Below are 8690 nucleotides of genomic sequence, written 5' to 3'. Positions count from 1 at the left end.
TCTGGACAAGGCTGCAGCACCTCAGACATCTTCCACTGGGAAGGAGCCACAGGAGCCCGAAGGAAGATGTCTTACATTGTTCTGCTGCCACAAAAAAATTCGATTTCCCATTCCCATTCTGACATGTCTGTCCATGGTCTCCTCTACTGCCACAGTGAGGTCTCTCTCAGGACAGAGGAGCAACACCACATTTTGCATCTCCAGCCTGATGGCATGAACGTCAAGTTTTCCAACTTCCAGTAGTCTCTCCCTCTTTTTGTCTTCTCTCTTTTTCTATTCCCTGTTCTGGCTCCCCTCTCAGCCCTTCTCCTCACCTGCCCAACGCCTCCCTGTGGTGCCCCTCCTCCATTTCTCCCATGCTCTATTGTGCTTTCCTATCAGATTTCCTCTTCTTCAGCCCTTTATCTCTTCTGCCTATCCCCTCGCAGCTTCTTACCTCACCACCCCTCCCCCACCCATAAACCTTTCCCTTCACCTAGCTTCACCTATTACCTGCCAGGTTGTCCTTCCTACCCCTGTCTTCTTAATCTGGCTTCTGCCCCTTTCCTTTCCAGTCCTAGTGAGGAGTCTTGGCCGGAATCATTCATTGTTTGTTCCTCTCCATAGATGTTGCCCGATTTGCTGAGTCCCTCCAGCTTTTCGTGTGTGTTGCTTCACACTGCATGCCGGTGATAAGAAGCCTGTTTCTGATTCTGACCATGTGCTCAGGTGTCCTACTTTTATAAAGTTTGTCGACCAGCCGCACATTCACACTATATCCATTTCTGGGCGTTGGACGTTAACTTGCTGTTTCACTTGAATCATGATGAATGCCAAGTTTGCTTGGTGTTCTGATGTAATGTGCAAGGAGCCAATGGTACCCCTGAGACATCACCAGGAAGAAGAACCCGAGTTTCTAATTACTCTGCCATTTACCATCATGAAGGAAAGTTGGCACAAATTCTGCCCTGGGAAGCAATTCCCCCATCTCCTTTCCTACAATTTATGAGCAGAAGACTGTAATCAAAGTTAAAGAAATTTTTTATTATCAAAGCAGATACATATATATTACCATAAGCTGGCTCGAGATTCATTTCATTGAAAGTGTTTGTTTATTTATTTGGAAATACAGTGCAGAACAGCCACCTTCTGGCCCAATAAGCTGCACTACCTAGCAACACACCTATGTAACCCCAGCCTAATCACAGGACAATTAACAATTAGTCTTTGGACTCTGGGAGGAAACCGGAGCAGCCAGAGGAAAAGCAAGCGCTCACAGGAAAGGCTTACAAACTTTTCACAGACAGCCTTGGAACTGAACTCCAAACTCTGATGCCTTGAGCTGTAATAGCATTGCTCTAAGATATGCTAATGTGTTGCTCAAATTTACAAGAAAATAAAATAGAATGTGCAAAGGATAATGAAGACTGACAACTACTGTGCTTAAAAGGACAAATTATGCAAATAAAAAAATACTGGGAGCAGGAGTTGCAAAGCATCCTTCAAAGTGAGTTTTGAGGTCATAGAATCAATTCAGCATAGTGGGGAGTGAAGTTATCCACGCTGGTTCAGGAGCCTGATGGTTGTAGTGAGAAGAGAGCATGGCCTGGATAGTGGAGGTCCTTGATGATCGATGCTGCTTTCTTGAGGCAGTGCTCCATGTTGATGTGCTCAGTGGTGGGACGGGGTGGGGTTGGTCAACTGCATTATGGTTAATTAGGAGTAAACGTGCCTTGCATCCATTGGGGTGGGTGCCTGCCAAACCAAGAGATCTTCTTCAAGGAAAATTCAGATACTTGTTCCCACTGCCTGAGTTAACCAGAACCTGTTGATTTTTGTCAAGAAAGGTAAATGTCTTTATTGAATGTGCAGTCAATTGCATCCAGTGCAACTCAGCCTTATTTCTGCTTCTCTGGGCAAATGTCCAAGCCTTGGGAAATCCGTGCTGAGGATGTAATGTTTCAACCTAAGTAAAATTTGATTCAAAAACAGCTCCTTATTGCCTCCCTGATGCACCATCAATAACTCACGCTGAGACTTAGGAAGTGAGATATCGGCTTTTATTGACTGGAAGAATAAACAGCACTACATCCTGGGGAAAATGAGGGAGAGCAGCAGCCCACAGTCGCCTTTATACAGGGGTCTGTGGGAGGAGCCACAGGAGCAGTCAGCAGGGGGTCTGTGGGAGGAGCCACAGGAGCAGTCAGCGGGGGTCTGTGGGAGGAGCCACAGGAGCAGTCAGCGGGGGTCTGTGGGAGGAGCCACAGGAGCAGTAAGCAGGGGTCAGTGGGAGGAGCCACAGGAGCAGTCAGCGGGGGTCTGTGGGAGGAGCCACAGGAGCAGTCAGCAGGGGTCTGTGGGAGGAGCCACAGGAGCAGTCAGCAGGGGGTCTGTGGGAGGAGCCACAGGAGCAGTCAGCAGGGGTCTGTGGGAGGAGCCACAGGAGCAGTCAGCAGGGGTCTGTGGGAGGAGCCACAGGAGCAGTGGGTCTGTGGGAGGAGCCACAGGAGCAGTCAGCGGGGGTCTGTGGGAGGAGCCACAGGAGCAGTCAGCAGGGGTCTGTGGGAGGAGCCACAGGAGCAGTCAGCGGGGGGGTCTGTGGGAGGAGTCAGCAGGGGTCTGTGGGAGGAGCCACAGGAGCAGTCAGTGGGGGTCAGTGGGAGGAGCCACAGGAGCAGTCAGCAGGGGTCAGTGGGAGGAGCCACAGGAGCAGTCAGCAGGGGGTCTGTGGGAGGAGCCACAGGAGCAGTCAGCGGGGGTCTGTGGGAGGAGTCACAGGAGCAGTCAGCAGGGGGGGTCTGTGGGAGGAGCCACAGGAGCAGTCAGCAGGGGTCTGTGGGAGGAACCACAGGAGGAGTCAGCAGGGGTCTGTGGGAGGAGCCACAGGAGCAGTCAGACAGGTATATCTAGTTCACCACACTCCCATGGACATTAATTATAGTGGTGTAACATCAGTGTGGCATCCTGAGACCTGAATCATTGGGCCAGAAGCGTGAGTTGAAATCCCACCAGGGCAGCGAGGAATTTAATTGTTCTTTGTAATTGAGTGAATCCAGGATGAAAAGCTGGTATCAGGAATGGTTCCAGGCAGTCCAGGAAGGTACACGAGGCCCAGGTGTTCTGGACTAAAGTTGAATCAAAGAAGGATGCTTGACAACTGTGGCAGGACTTGAAAACTATCACCTCCTACAAAGTAAAACCAAGCAGCATAAAGGACAATAAGGTTTTGCTCCCAGCTGAGCCTAATGCCCTTTATGCTCACTTTGAATGGCAGAACATGGAGGCAACTTCACAAACACCCCCCCCCCCTCCAGCCCCACAGCTCCCAATGATCTCAGTCTCTGAGGCTGATGTGAAAGCGTCCTTTAGGATGCCCTTTATTGACTACAGCTCAGCATCCAATATATCATTCCCAGGAAACTAATCAATAAGTTCCAAGACCAGGCTTCATTACCTCCCTATGCAACTGGATCCTCAACTTCCTCACTGGCAGACCCCAGTCAGTACTTATTATCAACAACATCTCCTCCACGTTCACCATCAGCTGGGCGCCACAAGGCTGTGTGCTTAGCTCCCTGCTCTACTCACTTTATACCTATGAATGGGTGGCTAAGTACAGCTCCACCGCTGTAATTAAGTTTGCTGATGACACCACAGTTGTTGGGCAAATCAAAGGTGGTGATGAATCAGTATTTAGGAAGGAAATGGACAATCTGGCTAAATGGTGCTGTGACAACTTGTCACTTGATGTTAGCAAAACCAAAATGATCCATGAGCCAGTCTTCATTAGAGGAACAGAGGCGAAGGTGGTCAGTAGCTTTAAATTCCTTGGCACTATCATATCTGAGGATCTGTCCTTGCACAAGCACACAAGTGACATCATATAAAAGGCACAATAACATCCCTACTTTCTTAGAAGTTTGCGTGGTTTTAGCACATCAACATAAACTTTGACAAACTTCTATAGATACAGAGTGGAGAGTATCTTAACTGGTTGCACCATGGCTTGGTATGGAAATGCAGTTGTCCTGGAATGGAAAAGACAACAGAAATCGATGTCCATCACAGGCAAAGCCCTCCCACCACTGAGCACACTTACAAGGAACACTGCCACAAGAAAGCAGAATCCATCTTCAAAGACCCCACCATCCAGGCTATGCTGTCTTCTCGCTACATACTACCATTGGGCAGGAGGTACAGAAGCCTTCAGTCCCACACCACCAGGTTCAGAAACAGCCATTACTCTACAACCATCAGACTCCTGAACCAGCATGGATAACTTCACTCAGTTCAACTCTGAACTGACTCCACAATCCATGGACTTATTTTCAAGGAGTTTATGGCTTGCGTTCTCAGTATAATTTTCTATTTGTCTTCTTTTGCACATTGGTTGTTTGTCAGTTTTTGTTTATGTATAGTGTTTCATAAATTCAATTGTATTTATTTTCCTGTAAGTGCCCAGAAAAAAGAAGAATTTCAAGGCAGTGCTGTGTATGGTAACATATACATACTTTGTAATAATTTTTAATTTGAACTTTGAACTGTGAATGGGGACCATAACCACTGCTAGATTATTGGATCATTCATATTCTTCAGGGGAGAAAGTCTCCAGTCCTTATTCAATATGTGAGACCCTTGTGACATGGTGGCATAGTGGTTAACATAGCACCGTATCGTACCAGCGACCCAGGTTCTATTCCACCTGCTGCCTGTAAGGAGCTTGTATGTTCTCCCTGTGACCGCATGTGTTTCCTCCAAGTGCTCTGGTTTCCTCCCAAAGTCTAAAGACAGTTGGTAGGTGAATTGGTCATTGTAAATTGTTCCATGATTTGGCATGGATTAAATCAGGGGATATCCAAGCAACACACACAAAATGCTGGAGGAACTCGTCCGGCAGAAAAAGTGGGATCTCCCAGTGGCCACTCATTTTAACTGTACTTCCCATTCCCATTCTGATGTGTCAGTCCATGGTCTCCACTATTGCAACGATGATACCACGTTCAGGTTGAATGAGCAACACCTTATATTTCATCTGGGTAGCCTCCAACCTGATGGCATGAACATCGATTCCTTAAACTTCTGGTAATGCCTCCCCCACCTCACCATTCCCCAGTTGTTTCCCTCTGTTCTTACCTGCCCATGACCCCCCTCTGGTGCTCCTCTCCCTTCCTTTTCTTCCATGGCCTTTTCTGCTTTTCCAGAGATGTTGTCTGGCCTGTTGAGTTCCTCCAGCATTTTGTGTCTCTTGTCCAATTGATGTGATGAACTATTTACAGTCTCTTTGGTGCAAGAGCAATTAGAATTAAATGAGTAATGCTGGCCATGTTAGAGACATCCCAATGACTTCCTATTAACTGGGAAATCAATGTAATGTACTTGTCTTTCCGCATTTGTGCGTGGATTGCAGTTGGGTACTTAAAGACCTCTAGTGAACTTGGAAATGGAAACTTGGCATGAATTCACAATCACGTTCCAAAAAAAGAACATTTCTCTCAATTCCCACCCACCTCTTCTGGACTAAACTTCCACCGGAAATCTTGTGTGCTAAATATTGTACAGTAAGCAATGCCTTGGAATATTTTATCATTAAATATGGTACATATTTAGAAGTTGTTGTACCCAGTAAACGAAGCCGATGGGTCATCAGTACATTTTCCTTTTCCCATTACATCTGTGTTTATGTTAGTCATGCCATCATAGAGAAACAGACCACTTGGCCCAATATGTTCGTGCTAACCAAAATTCCCATCTAAGACAGGGTCATCTGACTGCATTTGATGCACATTCCTTTAAATTTTTTCTATTCATATACTTGTTCAAATGTTGTTATTATACCTGCTGTTTGTTCTTTTCTTTTGGTATTTTCATTTTGCACTCGATATCCTTGCATTTCATTTTCATTTTCTCAACCTGGGTTTTGACAATTCCTGCCTCTGCTCAGCCTTCACTCAATTCCTTGCATTAGGGTGGTGGCGTGAAGATAAGAGTGGTGGCGTGGTGATACGTCTCTACCAAGGAGGTGTAAGTCTCTCCTTCCCACTGCTAGGCTGCAGGTCACCCTTGGGCAAGGTGTAGCACCTGCTTAGCCCCCACTCCCCCGGTCTGGTTCAAATGAAGCCGTGGCAGCAGGTGGCGGATGATCGTGAAAGCAGCCGGTGTATATCACAAGTTCTGGATATGCGACCACTGACACCAGGCAGACAATCTCTGAAGAGTATTGATAATGGCTGGATTCAGCCATCTTGTAAAGACACTGCCCAGAAGAAGGCAATGGCAAACCACTTTGGTAGAAAAAATTTGCCAAGAACAATCATGGTCATCGAAAGAACATGATCACCTTTGTCATACAAGACAACACATAATGACGGTGATGTGAGACAAAAGCTTGGGAACATGTACCATCAGGCTCAAGGACAACTTTTATAAGACTCTCGGCAGGACCTCTTCTATAATGAAGGAGAACTCTTGATCTCTCAGTTTACCACATCATGATGGCTGCACTTTACTTGTCTACCTGTACTATACTTTCTTTGTGCCTATAACACTAGATTCTGCATTTCGGTTTTTTTTTGTACTACCTCAGTGTAATTATATGGAATGACATGCCTGGATGACATGGAAACAAAAGCTTTTCACTTTATCCCAGTGCAAAGACAATGATAAACCAATTACCATTTACTACAAGGGAACCATTAACCATCTTGTGACTGGGATAAATTTGTAGTAGCTTCAGACCTTGTGCATTTATCATCATTCCCTGTTATTTCTGAGGAATTCTGAAAAGCAGGGTTCCCCAACCTGGATTCCTCAGACTCCTCATTTAATGGTATGGGTCCGAAGCATTAAGAAGGCTGGAAACCTCTGCAGCAGACCATCTCCTGTAGTGATGCTGGTATAGAAGTCTTTTTCAGTATAGCTATTTCTTTTCAACCATTTGGTTCTTGAACCAGCTAGCACAGCCCTGATTACTACCTCAGTATAGCAACATTATGACCACTTTGCAATACAACGGTCTTATTTTTTTGTCCGAATTGTGTTGTTTCTTGTATAATTTTATGTTAAATTTATGTTTTTCTTCAGTTTATTGTGTCTTTGATGCTGTGTTGTTGCTACAAGTAAGATTTTCAATGTATCTATGCATACATGTACTTGTGCATGACAATAAACGGAACTTTCACTTTGGCTTTCAATAGAAACCAATGTCCTGCAGAAGAGGAGGTGGACAACAATTGATAAGTAACAGTCAAAGTCAAAGTCAAACTTATGGTCATTAAACATAAATTTAATATAAGTTATATGCAATTTTTACAAGGAAAGCACATTTAGAACCAAGATAAACAAAGTTCATTATAGTGCAAAGTGGTCAAAGTCATAATTATGTTGCTAACCTGTAGTGATTAGGTTGGTTCAAGATCTAAGTAGTTGAAAGGAAGTAGATAGTCTGATAGAATTCAGGCTTCTGTACCTGAATTTCCATGACATTTGTATAATTGATTCATTTATGAGACTGCAGCATGAATCAGTTTTTCAGAAGGAAATAACATAAACACTTTGCAACACACATAAAATGCTGGAGGAACTTAGCAGGCCAGGCAGCATTTATGGGAATTAATAAACAGTTGTTGTTTTGAGCCGAGGCCCTTCTTCAGGACTGCAAAGGAAGGGGGAATGATCCAGAATAAAAAGGTGGGCAGAAGGGAAGGAGGCTTGCTGAAAGGTGATAGGTGAAGCCAGGTGGGTGGGAAAGGTCAAGAGCTGAGGAGCGTGGACCATAGGAGACAGGGAAGGAGAAGGTGACCCTGAGGGAAGTGATAGGCAGGTGAGAAGAGATAAAAAGTCAGAGCGGGGAACAGAGGAGGTGGGGAGGAGAATGTTTTTACTGGAAGGAGAAATCAATATTCATGCCATCAGGTTAGAGGCTACCCAAATGGTATATAAGGTGTTGTTCCTCCATCCCAGGGGTGCCCTCCTCTTGGAAGAGGCCATAGATTGAAATATTTTTGTTTAATTTTAGTTTCAAGTATATAGATAATGTTTTTTTGTTTCCCAAGTTTTTTGGGAGGCTTATATTGTGAAAGTAAACTCAAGTTACACCTGAAACTGTTTTTGTGATAGTCATTCATTGGGACAAATATAGAAATTCATTTACGGAAACCATGAGTGTCTTCGCCACTGGATATGTGTTTTCCAATCTTAGAGCTCCTTGACTAACAGGTAGCACTATTTTTTTCTACTTTCACAAATTCTGATTAGTCAAAGCATTTGTGTTTCATTTTAATCAGAAACCATAAAACACTACATGCTTCAAGGTTCTTGAAGTGAGTCAAAGATCCCATGAAAAGATTCCAGCATCATTTTCATGAATAGCATTGCACTCTGTGTGACTTGGAGGTGAGTAACTGGTGCTCCCATGCTGTTTTGGATCTTCTTGGTGGCAGTAACAAGCGTGCTATTAATATATTATTCCTTGAATATCACATCTCTCCATCAAAACCTAATAACCTTTCTCCAAAGTGTCAAATAATATTATCTTCATTTTGATTTATCTTGCCGTAATAAGTTCAATGGAACATTCCTTAATATGATAAGATCTTCTTATTGTCTCATTATTATGGACAGTCCAAAAGTCTTAAATATATCTTAAATATATATCTCAGCTGCTAACAAGGTCATTACCTTATAAGCATTTTGAAACTGGAAAAATCTAGAAC

Source organism: Hemitrygon akajei, chromosome 5 (genome assembly GCF_048418815.1).
Source record: "Hemitrygon akajei chromosome 5, sHemAka1.3, whole genome shotgun sequence".
Classification (NCBI taxonomy): Eukaryota; Metazoa; Chordata; class Chondrichthyes; order Myliobatiformes; family Dasyatidae; genus Hemitrygon; species Hemitrygon akajei.
The sequence above is the reverse complement of the archived record's forward strand: the minus strand, read 5'-3'. Positions refer to the sequence as shown.